The sequence below is a fragment of the Pithys albifrons genome, chromosome 1, assembly GCF_047495875.1.
Source record: "Pithys albifrons albifrons isolate INPA30051 chromosome 1, PitAlb_v1, whole genome shotgun sequence".
Taxonomy (NCBI): domain Eukaryota; kingdom Metazoa; phylum Chordata; class Aves; order Passeriformes; family Thamnophilidae; genus Pithys; species Pithys albifrons.
In genome coordinates this window covers 38073409-38089125 of record NC_092458.1, presented here as the reverse complement: position 1 = coordinate 38089125, position 15717 = coordinate 38073409, and the positions used below count along the sequence as shown (strand labels likewise).

Below are 15717 nucleotides of genomic sequence, written 5' to 3'. Positions count from 1 at the left end.
AAGACTGTCACATTTAGTTTTAAAAAAAGCAGTCTTCAAGGTTTCACAGGGGGAAAAACAACATAGCAGTGAGCTGATGGAGAAGGGAATTAAAGCCCTTCTCTTTTTCCCACATCTGTAATATGTTTTGTAGCTTAAGCTTCATTATTGTGTTGCTGATAAGATGTCACAAAAAGAAATTTTTGTAAGCTGCTAAACTCAAAAAGAGAAAATGACCAGAAAGAAGAGAAATACATCTGATCATCTGATACCTAAACAGAGGGATTTCAACTAGAAGATAATACCACAATAATTTACCAGATAGTTTAACAGATAATTCTGTAGACAGAAACAAAGAGATTGACTGACTTTTTTGTTGTTGTTGTTGTTTTGGTTGGTTGGTTGGTTGGTTTTTGGTTTGTTTTTTTTGTTGTTGTTGTTGTTTTGTTCTTACTGTGTAGCAAAACAATCTGGTATCATTTAAAGTTCCTAAGTGTCAGGTGTGTTAACAGTTACCAAAAGCAAGGATGTAGCATGGAGAGTTAATCCCACAATACAGAGTCTAACTGAACAGGTAATTTTTATTTTTGAGTGTTTAATTCTAAACATCTAGGGCCCCTGGAACAAGAAAGATGTGGAAGTGTTGGACGGAGTCCAGAGAAGGGACATGAAGATGACCAGAGGGATGGAACACCTCTTCTATGAAGACAGGTTGAGAAGGCTGGGACTGTTCAGCTTGCAGAAAGCTTCACAGTAACCTTTCTAGCAGTCTCCCAGTACCTAAGGAGTGCTTATGAGAGAGCTGGAGAGGGTCTTTTGACAGTAGTAAAAATAGTGAATAGGACAAGGAAAATAGTGAATCGGACAAGGCATAACAGCTTTAAACTGAAAGAGAGTAGAGTTAGTTTAGATATTAGGGAAAAAATTTCTTCACTATGAGGATGGTGAGACACTGGAAGAGGTTGCTCAGAGAAATGGGTGCCCCATCCTTGGAAGTGTTCAAGGTCAGCTTGGTTGGGACTTTGAGCAACTAGATCTACTGGAAAGCATCCCTGCCCATGACAGGGGATTTGGCACTAGATGATCTTTAAGGTTCCTTCAACCAGAACCATTCTATGATTCTGTGATGTTTCTATGAAATACTGCTACTTCAAATTAGTTGTCTGAAGTAGACTCTGTTTTACTTCATAATGATGAGTGTTATTTATGCATCAAAGCACTATCAAATATATGACAAAATTTAATACTAGCTTCATTGGATTATGGTGGAAAATTTTTCAAGTTGGAAATTTAAAAAGTAAAGCAAGGAAAGCACTAGGCCAAATAACAAAAAAGGGCTCTCCTCTCAAAGGAAAACAACACTGTGGTTAACATGGACATAAATATTACAGGGCAGAAAATGTTTTAAAGCTGCTTTACAGGCACATAGAACATCATGTTTTAAATAAAAAGAAGAAAAGGACATATTTCACCTCCACAGAAGGTGCAACATTACCCTTATTTTTCTCCTCACCTTTCTGTGATTTCACAGTGTGCTTCATTGTCCATTGTCCATTTTCCTGGGGGTACCAAGACTGCTGCTTACTTTAGGCACAGTACAGCAATGCATCATTGTAAAGGTACTTCAGAAGCAACCAGTCCATGAGATTTCAAAAGATTATCCAATATAGGAAAAAGAAGAAAAGAAAGTGATAGAAGTGAATAATAAAGACAATATGAACTTAGCAAGATAGTTAATCATTGAATAAAATGTTAATAGTTATTCACAAATTGCTTCTTAATAAATCAGAAAAAGAGCACTCAAGGAAATGCCAAGAGGCTTTCAATCCATCCTTTAAAACTGCACCCTTTAATTAAATCAATAAACCAGCAGGTAACATTATCTTCTACAGACTTAAATGTGTATTTTGAAAGTAAAATAGAAGACATATCCAATTACACACTAATGCTATTACATTAAAAATTATTACCTTTCTTTTAAAGAACTGGTCATGTTGTTTATCAAAAGAAATAAATCCACTTTACTTTCATTACTGGACATTTAAAAATTCTTGAATCATAAACCAGACTGAGAAACATCACAGCTTGTCTCACTTTTTCTGTCTGAATGGTCTCTTCATGTCCAAAGCTGTCTTCAAGACACATCAGTTCATTGGATAAATTCTTCCTCTAGTCCTTGCATGGTTAGCTGGGGGAAAGTGAGGAATGGATTATATTGTGCATCTTTCAAACGCTATCAGTGAAACTAAAGAGAGGAAGCAGGTTATAATAAAAAACATTAAGATAGCCCCAAACTAACCCAGGTCTGGGGAGAAAGCAGTCTGAAAATGTGGAATGGTGAGGTGGGAAATTCAACCACTGTTTTAAGATTGAATAAGACTACAAATCAATTTTTCCTTACACCAAACTATGCTCAAAACAAAAGAACACACACTAAAAAAGTGATCAAGTGTGGTACAAAAATATCCCTACATGACATCTCAGATTTTAAATTAATGAAAAAATAATTCTCTTTTTGGTAGTTTTGAATTTGTGTTTCTCTTTTGATTCTGTAAGAAATCAAGAAAAGGAAGCCCCACCATTGTTCTTGTCTCATAAAACAGAAGGATTTTATAAAATATTTTTTTATTTCAAAAATTATCAAAGCAGGAAAAACTCTCTTCCAGGATTATTTGTCTTAAATATTAATTCAGTCCTATCCATGCAGAACTCGTAAATCTCCTTCATACTATCCCAGTCTAACACAGAGGGTCTTTGATGGCCAAGATTTTAAGCATGGGAACACTGTACCTACATTTGTCATCTTCATAGAGTCCGAGTAATTTAGATTGGAAAGGACCTTCAAAGATCATCTAGTTCAAACCTCTTGCAATAATTGTCAAAGCTCTATCCAATCTGACCTTGAACACTTCCATGGTTCCCATGTGCCCACTTCTCAAGCTTGTCCAGTTCCCGCTGGATAGTACCCCATCCTTCAGGTGTGTCGACCACACCATGCAACTTTGCATCCCCTGAAAACTTGCTGAGTCGTCTCAGTTATTAGCATGTAGATAGCCCAAAGATAAGTTGCATACACAGTGGATTTTTATATTCAGTTGAGTGTGTCAGATTCATTCCTGTGGAGTCTGCAAAAAAAGGGAAAAGTATAAAAAAAAACCAAAAAACAAACCCTCTGAAAAATATTGCCAGACAAACTGGAAATCAAGACCTTCTGATAAAGACACATTAGTTGAAATACAGGAAAATTAGGGCCCTATCTTACCAATTAACAGTGTTAATATAGGCACATAAGCCAGAAAGCATTTATCAGGCCCAGGCCCAACATCACTGGAGCATTTACATTGTTAAAAAGATATCAAGGTATGCTGGGTTATGTTGGGTTTCCAAATAATTCCAGATTTCAAACTAAGTTAGCAAATAGCTTTAAAGATAATCTCCAAACTTAATTTCCTTGTAGCTTCAGCAAGTAAACCAAATAGAATTAGGAGGTCTTTATGGTTTTCAGTAGTAGGAGGTGAGACACGTTATGAAAACAGTTTAAAGCATCTGGAAAATACATGTTATGTATTATCTTGACAAGAAATTTCTGATGTGATCAAAGAGAAGCAAATTGTAATCAATGATATTGTAACACTGATGATTTACATTGACTGATATGTCAAAACAAGTACTCAGCAGAATAATGAGTCATATTCATGTCAATCATTTATTCTTTCTTTCCCTGATTGTAATTCCTCAACTGCAAAAGCAAATTGCATTACAACAACCAAAGATTCCTGTTTCTTATCCAGTATAGAATAGAGGTGAAAGTATGAATGATCAAATCAACCTATTGCTGAAGAAGAAATTATGGACAGGGTTAAATTTTACTTTAAATTTTTATATCTTACACAAATCTTGTGCATTTGATTTAAGTCAAAATTAATATCTGTCCTTGTACTACATTATTAAACCACAAAAATGAATATTGCTACAGTTGAAATACAGCAGTCTATGGATCAAAGTGAAAAGAAACAGATCATCTCTAAATCTTCAACTGACAGATGAGTTGTGACTGGCAAAAAGTAAATAGACAACTTATGTGTTGTGAAGTGTTCTGGAAAAACCATGTGTTATGAAAAAGTAAGAGGTAAAGCTTTGACAATTTCAAAGGTTATTTATGAAGAGAAGAAGAAACACATAAAATTTGATAACATTGCTATTGCATTTTGTACCTTAGTTTTCTGCTACAAATCAGGATACAGAAAATGACACAATGCCTGGCTGAAACCTTGTAGCAGGTCTGGCTGAGATGGAGGTATCTTTATCCATGCCACCCCTTGTAGTGCTATGCTTTGGATTGGTAGTCAGAAAGGTGTTCATAACACATCATTGTTTTGGCTACAGTTGAGAAGTGCTTACAAAGGATGAGGCTGTCTCCCCAGCATCCCCCCCTCACCAGTAGGCTGGGGCTGAGCAAGTTAGAATCACAGAATCATAGAATCAATTGGGTTGAAAAAGACCTCCGAGATCAAGTCCAACCCTTGGTCCAACTCCAGTCTGTTTCCTAGATCATGGCACTCAGTGCCACGTCCAATATCAGTTTAAAAACCTCCAAGGATGGGGAATCCACCACCTCTCTGGGCAGACCGTTCCAATGCCTGATTACTCTCTCTGCAAACAAATTTTTTTTCTGATATCCAAATTAAATTTCCCCTGGCAGAGCTTGAGCCCATGCCCCCTTGTCCTATTGCTGACTGCCTGGGAGAAGAGACCAACCCCCATCTGGCTAGAACTTCCCTTCAGGTAGTTATAGACAGTGATGAGGTCACCTCTGAGTCTCCTCTTCTCCAGGCTAAACAACCCCAGCTCCCTCAGCCTCTCCCCATAGGTCTTGTGCTCCAGTCCATTCACCAGCCTTGTTGCTCTTCTCTAGACCCGCTCCAGCACCTCAATATTTTTCCTGAACTGAGGGGCCCAGAACTGAACACAATAGAGTCATAGAATCATAGAATTGATTGAGTTGGAAAAGACCTCCGAGATCATCGAGTCCAACCCTTGGTCCAACGCTAGTCCATTTACTAGATCATGGCACTCAGCACCACGTCCAATCTGCATTTAAAAATCTCCAGGGATGGTGAATCCACCACCTCTCTGGACAGCCCATTCCAATGCCTGATTACTCTCTCTGTAAAGAATTTTTTTTCTGATATCCAACTTAAATTTTCCCTGGCAGAGCTTAAGACCATGCCCCCTTGTCCTATTGCTGAGTGCCTGGGAGAAGAGACCAGCCCCCACCTGGCTAGAACTTCCCTTCAGGTAGTTATAGACGGTGATGAGGTCACCTCTGAGCCTCCTCTTCTCCAGGCTAAACAAACCCAGCTCCCTCAGCCTCTCCCCATAGGGCTTGTGCTCCAGTCCCTTCACCAGCCTTGTTGCTCTTCTCTGGACCCGCTCCAGCACCTCAATATCCTTTCTGAACTGAGGGGGCCAGAACTGAACACAGCACTCAAGGTGTGGCCTCACCAACGCAGAGTACAGGGGAAGGATCACTTCCCTGGTCCTGCTGGTCACGCTATTTTTGATACAGGCCACGATCCCATTGGCCTTCTTGGCCACCTGGGCACACTGTTGGCTCATGTTGAGTTTCCTGTCAATTAGTACCCTGAGGTCCCTTTCCGCCTGGTTGCTTTCCGGCCACTCTGTCCCCAGCCTGCAGGATCCAGCATTTCGCCTTACTGAACTTCATCTCGTTGGAATCAGCCCATCTCTCAAGTCTATCCAGATCCCTCTGCAGAGCCCTCCTGCCTTCCAGCAGGTTGACACTCCCTCCCAACTTGGTGTCATCAGCAAATTTGCTGATGATGGACTCAATCCCCTCATCTAAATCATCAATAAAGATATTAAACAGGATTGGGCCCAACACTGGCCCCTGAGGAACACCACTAGCGACCGGCTGCCAGCTGGATGCAGCTCTGTTCACCAGCACTCTCTGGGCCCAACCCTCCAGCCAACTCCTAACCCAGCAGAGGGTACACTTGTCTAAGCCATGATCTACCAGCTTTTCCAGGAGTATATTATGGGAGACAGTGTCAAAGGCCTTGCTGAAGTCCAGATAGACCACATCCACAGCCTTCTCCTCATCCAGATTTTCTCTACTGAGGAAGTAAATATTTGGCTGCTGCTGTAAGCCATTAATTCAGCAAACACTCTGTAAACTCTACCTTGAGACCTTTCTGGCATGCAAGGAACAGGGGTGGAGGGCTGTCTATGCCTCCTAGCTTGATAGTCACCCAGAGGCTTATCCTGCTGAAAAAAAGGCCAGGGACCACCATGCCAGGCTACTCCCTCCTGGAGCCTCACATCTGCCCAAGTTTTTCCAGGTGCAGGAGTTTTTTCCCCATTCCAGTGCAAGCCAGCACCATGTCACACTTACTCTTCATCTGTTATGGACTCGTGACAGCTATCACAGACCCTCACTTCAAACTCAAACCCCATCAGTGGGATGGACAAGCACTTGGAGCTGCATTTGCCACATACGACTTTCCCACACTTACGGCAGTGGTGCTGCCTGAGGCCTATTTTCTTACTGTTCCACATTTGCTTGAAGTTCCAGAAGAAAGGCTGATCACATTTTTGACAGGAATCACTATCCAGCCACTTAGGGGTCTCCTGCCTCTCAACATCCATGTTCCAAATGACAATTCCTCCATCTGCTCCACAGGAGATGAGCTGCCGAGTGTGGTGAGCAGAGGAGAGACTGAACTTTATCATTATGTACTTGCAGCTCGATGGCTGTTCCTTTTCTTCCTCCAATATCCCACGTTATAATAGAATGATCAGAACTGCCTGAAAATAAAACTCACTCTATTGGGTCCCAACAGAGAGCAGTGATGCCACCTGTGTGTCCCTTAAATGTTGTAATGAGATTGCAAGACTCTTGCTCTAGTTTGAGTATGGTCACTTGCCCAGAGTGATCACCCACAAACACATGCCGGGTTTCCACATCAAATTGCAGGACACAGGTTCCTGTCCTGGTGCGGTACCCTCCCAGCCGCTGGCCACTTTCAGAACAGTGGCACGTGAAGTGTTTAGCCTGGAGATGGAGTGGGTGTTAAGCACTGGACAAGACAATTGAAGATGGACAAAGATTACTCCCAGGAAAAATGTGCCAGGACACAAAGGGCTGGCCTATAGTTTTTTTATTTTGCTGGACCCGCACCCCTTTCCCCTCCTGCAATTCAGGTAAGGGCTAGGGCTAGGGCTAGGGCTAGGGCTAGGGCTAGGGCTAGGGCTAGGGCTAGGGCTAGGGCTAGGGCTAGGGCTAGGGCTAGGGCTAGGGCTAGGGCTAGGGCTAGGGCGTTTTTATATCGTCCATGGCACAGCATCATTAGCACCTGAGAGCCCAAGTGTGCCATCTTTTCTCTTGGCACATAGCTCAGTCCTTCCTTGGCACCAGTGTGTCTGGGAAATTGTTATTTTTCAGCCATGAATTGGACGGACGAAGATTCCTCTTCAAAAAGTAATCGAAGAGGAAAGGTGTCAGCCCACAAAGGGCTGGCCTATTTCTCTCTATTCTGCCCGACCCCCTCCTCCCTCCACTTCCGACTCCTGGCTCAGGGTTGCTTTTAGATTTATGCTTAGATTAGGGTTAGGGTTAGGGCTAAGGTTAGGGTTAGGCTTCTCTTTTGTGTTAGGATTAGGGTTTGGGGTTTTTTTAATGTTAATGGTGCAGCATCATTGCCACCTGAGAGCCCAAGGCTGCCACTTTTTCTCTTGGCACAAAGCTCAGTCCTTCCTTGGAACTGGTGAGTCTGGGAAATTGCCATTTTTCAGCCGAGACTTGAAGACGAACGAAGATTCCTCTTCAAAAAGGAATCGAAGAGGAAAGGTGTCAGCCCACTGACAGTATATAATCACAGTGCCACCTATGTTTAAAAGTAAATACTGTCAAATGAGATGTGAAATATATGATTCTGGGTACCCACTTCTCACACTGTTGATTCTCAATAGCCCAGGACTGTAGGATTCCTTCGAGTCCTGGTCTTGGGAATTACAAAACAAAAATCACCTTACTCCAAGGAGAATCAAAGCATTCTCAGTCTTCAGTTATATCTGAGAGGAAAGAAATTCTTTCTCTTTGAAGACTCTTTCCTAGGGTCAAATTATTTAAAAGGATTACAGTTACATATTGACCCTCTAGTGTCAACATCTTGAGTCGTCAACCTGGAACTTATGTCACAAAGAATTGATTAGGAGTTTAAGGTTAGGCACAAGTCATAGAATGGTTTGGGTTGCAAGGGACTTAAAGATCATCTAGTTTCAAGCCCCTTGCCATAGGCAGGAGCATCTTCCACGAGACCAGGTTGCTCTAAGCACCCTCCAATCCAACCTTGAACACCTCAGTGGAACAGGCATCCAGAACTTCTCTAGGAAACCTGTTGCAATTCCTTATCATCCTCACAATAAAGAATGTTTAATATCTAATCTACTTTTTTTTCCAGTTTAAAGCCATTACCCCTTGTACTATCATTACATATACTTGTAAAACAGCCTTCTCCAGTTTTCATGTAGGACCCCTTGTCCCACTTGAAGGGAGGTAAAATAGGGAAACTATGTCTACCACAGTCCTCTCACTGTAGAATCCTTTTGGCAGCCCATCCTCCCTTAGGCAGCTCAATTGTTCTCATCATGAGGTGAAACACTCAGGAAAAAAATGGAGGAAATATCTATGTATACCACTGTGGTCTATCCACAGACTGCAGGCAAATGCCTGCTCCAGTAGTTGAAATACCTCTACTCCCTAGCTTCATCCCTGACCTTAATGATTGAAGGATTGTTTCTCTCAGTAAAGAGCTGAAAGGGGGAGAGAAGATGGTTCAGCAGGGTCATTTTGATGCAAATTAGGAGCCTCAGCAAGCCTTATCTTTATTTTCCTTAGGAGCTCCTTCTCAGCAGCTCATGCCGGAGCTACAGTTCAGCTGTGTTGTAGTCATGTCTGTGTCTATCCATGCACTTCATTGGTCTTCACTCTGACATGAGAGATTGGCTTCTCACCACAGGTGTGCCCTATGCTCTGGGCAGAGCTTCCCCTGTCTGCCTCCCTGTGCCTGCCTTGCCCCCTTAGTGGGAGTACCTTCCCTGCTGAACCAAGCATCCACTGCAGCATCTGGCCCCTCAGAAGCAGCCAGCCTGCACTACAGAATTTGCATATCATTATGTACTTATGAAAAAAGGCATTTCACCTACATTCTGAGTTTTGCATTTCAACAAATAGATACAACAGAAATCCTAAGAGAAAAGTTAAATGTGATGGTAGACTGCTGTATAATAGAATTTGGAGGTAGCTATTCCAAGATAGCTGCATTTCCCCTCACATTTAGTAAGCAGTCAGAAGTCCATTCAGACTGACTTACCCACCACTTTTTTGGATTCCTGGCATGTACCTTGAGACAGTCCATTTAGACTGAGTCAAAGACCCATCTTTTTCCTGGGAAAGCCAAAAGACATTGTTAAAATGGGGGAAAAAAGGTAGTTAGTCCAACAAGCCAATCCCACTGTTTGCCTGAGTCTGAGAAGCTCTCAGTTTTTATGATTTTATGTTTTTCCACTAGTAGAATAAAATTTCATGTCTCTGTGTTTTCCTTGTGGTAAAACTTTGATTTGTGAGGGCAGAGGGGAGTCCAAGGGTTGGGGTGGAGGATTTTAAGGTGTCTAATGTGTCAGTTTTACAATTGTTAATTCTATTTCTATGGACATACGCTGGTGCTCTAAAATGTTCTTTCTTTCTTAGATACCTTCAAGGACCAGACAAAATATGTCTGTGTTTATCACAGTAAAGAAAGGTGACGTTCTCATGCTGTTAGATTTGTGTCTAGCTGAAGCTATTAGGAAATAATCTCAGTATGAAACCTTCAGTACTTCTTCTCACTCTATTGTGGCACAAACTCATATGGTTTTAGCCTTTAAAGGGGTCAGATAGTCCCTGAAAGCTGTCAAAAATGGCTTGACTTTCTAGCATTGCCTTTGACAGCAATTTTTGTATATTAAGCTAATGAAATTTGTTTACACTCAAGAGCAGAAAATAGGTTCTATATTTGAAAGTATGAGATATATCCTGTTTCAGCTTTCAATGCCCTTGTGAAAAATTTCTACAGTTCCTTCTTATGTCTTTCGCACACCTCTTACTACCAATTGTAATCAAATCGAGTCTTTTCAATCAGTCTATTCATTATCACACTGCAGTCCACCACTCCTGCCTCAGGATGAAGGAACTGATAGCAAACAACAGCTCTGCTTCACATCTAGTCAGAGCTCCGTTAGGCCTAGTGAGAAAGCCTTTTAATTTTATTTCCATGAAATGCTACCGAGAAAGAAGGGAAAGCTATGCAGAATTTATATAAGTTCCCTACTATCAATTTTGCTATTCATATTCACTAGGTGAAAATTATCTTTACAGCCTTTTGAAGCCTTAAAAACCCTTAAGATATGTCTGGTTTGAGCTGCAGCTATTTTTTTTTTATTATTATTAATCTGAGCTTTTTTTGGCTTTGGTTTCTGTACATTATCTAAAGCTTTCTCAGCCAACTGGCCTGAGGAATAGAGCAAAACTCATTAGAACATGCAAAGTATATGCCTGGCATCACCATTTCAATTCCTGCATGATCAGCTTACACTCTACAAAGAAATTTCAGAAGGACTTTGTTGCCAGGACATCCGCAGGAGATGGGAACTGTGCCATGAGTGCTCAAAGACAATCTAGCTAAGGGTTAGTTTTCTGCGTACCAATGAATAATTTGCTGTTCCCACTAATTATCTACCCAATATTAAGGTAAAACCATCAAACCTCTGTCTTTGAATTACTGCTTTTAGCAGACTTATATGCTCATTCTCTAACATGTGGATAGGGAGACTATAAAGGTGTTTTTGGACATTAAGAAGACTACTGAAGATGATCATGAGGATTCAAGTAGTCACCTTATTCTTGGTAAGTGAGGCAAAATAAAAAAATTTAAAGGATAATTTCTGGAATAATATCTTGGAATATTTTCTTGAAAGAATAAGTTTAAAAATAAACAAAGATGCTGTTCCTACTCACTCCAACCCAGCTCCAACAATTTACACAGACACTGAAACAGGGTCTAAGCCTTAAGAAAGATTTTTACTAAATCAAACTTTTTAGTTTCTGGAAATATAGCTTGAGGCAGATACTCTTGAGAGAGACTGGGACTATCTGGCTCAACACTGAAGAAGTTTGTGCTGGTTTAAAGGTGAACCAGCAGGGGAAATGAACTCACCATGAGAGAGATTATAAGTCAGACCTAAAATTTAAAAATAATATTACAATAACAACACTGACACACAAGGGAAATTGCTTTCAACTCACAAAACCCCAGCAGTGTAACCCAGTGTCCTGGGGCACAAACCCAAGGGGGTTTGTTTGTCCTTGTGCTGAGACCCCTGTGGTTCCCCCAAGTCCAGAGCAAAAGGAAAAGAAAAACCTGTTGGTGCAGGCGAGGGCTGTGGTCTGGGCAAGAGCGGGGATCTCCTCCTGTCAAGGTCCTGCTGCTGCTCTGGATCCGATGAGAGGGTTCCCAAGGTCTTCTTACCCACCACTTATGTACCCTCAGGGAGCACTCAGTCCCTCCCCCTGGGCGGGGACTCACACAATGGGTGATTAACTCTGGGAGCCAGGGGGTGTTGAGCTGTTGATGGCCCATTAGCAGCTCCGCCCCCCTCAGGCTGGGTGTGAAGGTGATAATGGCTCCCTGGGCAGCTGCTGCTAATGGCCCATTGACCTTGGGGAATGAATAGAGGGGTAGAATACACAGCTTTGATCACCCCCACACAGGGTTAGCTGGTCCCTCCTGCTGAACTAGGACAAGTTGTTAGCAAGCTGTTTCTGTGTGTCTGTGTGAGCTTTACATTTTTGATTCATTTCACAATCTTTCATTGTGTCTATACTACTAAAGGAAATGGTGATGGGGTTATTTCTGGGCACTGGCATACTCTCTTATATACTGTTTATGTATGGAACAGGAATATTTTATCTATTCTTGGAATGAAATTTCATTGAGACACTAAGTCTTCTCTTAAGCACTTTCCAGACATGATAGAAGGGAAACTGGCACTGGTCAGGATTACTTCCCATGCTGACTTTAGAAAGAGTCTGTTTTGGATGTAAAGGAAGAAGTGTAATCTGTTTGCAAATATAGAAAGAGTCGGTTTTGGATGTAAAGGAAGAAGTGTAATCTGTTTGCAAATATAATTTTGCCATGTTTCCCTCTATCCAAAGCAATATTTTATATTAGGGCTTCAGCCTTTACAGATCTCTGAGCTGATATATAACTCACTCTACAATAATTGAAATACTAATGCATCCCTGAATGTTGCTATTCACATCCACATAGCTTGGCCATGGGTCTGAGACTTTTAGTATTATTAGTTGTACAGATACACATCCTTCAGTTCCCTTAAGGATATTAATTTTTGAAATTTTACAGATTTTGATGAGGTTTTTGGAGATTTGTTTGTTGGTTGTTTTGTTTGTTTGTTCATTCTTGGGTTTTGTTGGGGATTCCCCCTCCCTGCCTCAGTCTATCAAAAGAGTAGGCAGAGGAATTTTCTTTTTTATTCACTACTTCACTAGTAATATAATTTTAATTTTTGAATGGAGGAAAAAAAAACAAAAAAAAACCCAACCCCACAAGAAAATGAACACCAAAACCTAAAAATCACAGCTTTCCTTTAAGTAGAAGATAGGAGAATTTCAATCTGAAATGTACCTGTTTTCCTCAGTTACTGACCCTGTTTTCAGTACAATTCCTCCCCATTCTCATGTCTCTTTCCTCATGACTGCCTTAGTCTAATGTTGGCTATAGACAAATCATTACATTAAGATCACAGTTTTATAAATAAAATTACTCCTTGTTGCAGGTTTGGCCTAGCTGCTGCCAACCCTGGACTGGCCTCCCTTTCCCCTCCCAGAACTTTCCCAGCAAAGGAAAGGGAAAAAAAAACCACTGAAAAGAAACACACTCTAGAGAAACTGAACTGAATAAAAAGAATAAATTATATTTTCTAACATTCACAAACCACACTGTATACACAGTACATAGGATCCCACCCCCAGGGGAAAGGGAAAGGGAAAAGGGGAATAGGGGACTGAGTCCCTGGAAAATTGAGAAGAACACAAAACCAAAACAAAAGAAACAAATGAATTAAACAAAACACAATTAAAAACCTCAAGGAAGGGGAACAAGAATGAAACAATCTCATCCAGGACAGGAGAACCACCAACAACCGGAGGAACCAGACTCCAACCACCTCCCAACAGCTCCTCGGCCAAGAGAGAAGACAGCAAAACCACTCCCGCCGCTGCTACGTGGTGTGGAATACTTGTAACTTCCTTAGATACAATGGTTACTGGGAAGCCATGAGTCAAACCATTCCACTCCTAGAAACATATTGCCCTAAAATTTCCTTGAATTTGAATGAAATATTTTTTTACACATGTTAAATCCTCATATTCTGGGGATAGCATTTTCACTTTTCTATAACATTCAAATAGTCTAAAAAACCCTATTTATAATCATTTAGTTCAGAAAATGGAAGAACTTTGTTGTGGAATACAATTCATGCTCATTTTCAGACTTAAACCTATTTATCTAAATCTAAAATTAAAAAAAAGGAAATTTGATAAACTTTTTTTTTTAAACCTTGTTCATTACCCTTCTGAATTCTTCACTTCCTTCCTATGCAAATGGCATGTAAGTAGTGTGATAGTTGCCTCCTGGAAACTCAGCAGCTATGCAGGAGTACAAATCATACTTTCTTCAGGTTACATTGAAAACAGACAACCTGTTTCTTCCTTTCTCCTTCAGCTCTCAAAATCATGAGGTTTCTACTGTTATTGCATTCAGTAATAAAATTTGTAATTGTTTTAAAAGCTATTCTTAAATATGGCATCCAGATGGTTTTATTGGAATGGGAAGATACTAAAAGGACGTTGGCATATGTTCCCACTATCTGTTTAAACACTGGTTAAAGTTATACTTATGTCAATACATAAAATAAAGTGATATAATATAAGATCCTAATCATAAAACTGTTGCATTTTTCTTAACCTGACCAAGACCATGATCATATGTTTCTTTAAAAACAAATACACATAAGTAGTATGCAAGAAAAAAATATAGAAAAGGTGCTGGAAGCATTCATAGATCGTTCATTCTATTTCCTTCATCTCCGCCAAATTTCCAGACTATAAGTTGGCCTAAACAGTTCATACCATGTTTCAACCCTAGCCACTGTCCTAGTTCAGCAGGTGAGACCAGTTATCACTGTGTGGGGGTGTTCGAAGCTGTGTATTCTACCCCCTCTATTCATTCCCCAAGAACAATGGACCATTAGCAGCTAATGACCCAGGGAGTCATTAGCGCCTTCACACCCAGCCTGGGGGGGCATGGCTACTAATGGGCCATCAACAGTTCAGGGATACCCCATGACTCCTAGAGTTAATCACCCATTTTGTGAGTCCCTGCCCTGGGGGAGGGACTGGGTGCTCCCTGAGGGTACATAAGTGGTGGATAAGAAGTGGTGGATAAGTGGTGGAACCACTTGTTGCATCCAAAGGAGTAGCAGGACCTCAACAGGAGGAGACTACCGCTCTTGACCAGACTACAGCCATCACCTGCACAAACAGGTTTCTCACTTTGTTTTTGCTTTGGACTTGGGGGAACCACACGGGTCTCAGCACAAGGGCTAACAAACCCCTTTGGGTTTGTGCTCCAGGACACTGGGTTATACTGCTGGGTTTTGTGAGTTGAAAGCAATTTCTCTTTGTGTCAGTGTATTTATGGTAATATCTTTCATTAAATTGTAACTCTGACTTATAATCTCTCTTGTGATGGGTCCATTTCTCCTGCTGGTTTACCTTTAAACCAGCACAGCCATCAATTAAGCTCCACTCAGTTGTTTGCTCATTCTCCTCTAGCTACTCTTCCCAGTATGGGGAAAAGAATCAAAAGAGTAAAAATGAGAAAACTAGTGGGTTGAAATAAAGACAGTTTAATGGGTAAAGGAAAAGTCACATGCATAAGGAAAGCAAAGCAAGCAATTCATTCACTGCTTCCCATGGGCAGACAGTCTTCAGCCATCTCCAGTAAAACAAAGCTGCATGACATGTAATGGTGACTTGGGAAGACAAATGCCATCACTCTGAATATCCCATCTTCCTTCATGTTCCCCCAGGATTAAATGTTGAGCATGACACCATATGATGTGGGATATGTCTTTGGTCAACTGGTGTCAGCTGTCCCAGCTGTGATCCTGCCCAACTCCTTGTGCACCCTCAGCTGTCTCACTAGTAGAAAAAGGCAAAAAAGATCTTGGCTCTCTTTAAGCACTGCTCTCAATTGGTGAAACAGACCTGTGCTATCAACCCGGTTTTCAGCATAAACTCAAAACATAGCCCCTTACTAGCTCCTATGAAGAAAATTAACTCTACCCCAGCCAAATACAAGACACTTCAGATGCCTAACTTCAGGGAAGATGAATCCTAGCATGAAGCTCTTGCACAAAGGATAGTTCATTTAAAAGGCTTCTAGTTTCTTTGGTGCCATTACTATAATGTTACAACAACTGGATAAGTATATTCATTGAGGTCAGTAGCCTTTCATTTTATCCTACCTTTGCTTATTCTTGTGCAGGTATTATTTTCATATAACATGAAAAATGCCCAGGAAATATGTCAAAATC

General features: G+C 41.0%; 1 pseudogene; it reads right to left on the bottom strand.

Moving 5' to 3' along the window:
• Positions 1-6390: 6390 nt before the first annotated feature.
• LOC139677878 (WD repeat and FYVE domain-containing protein 2 pseudogene) overlaps positions 6391-15717 on the bottom strand; it is a 77601-nt pseudogene continuing 68274 nt past the window's right edge.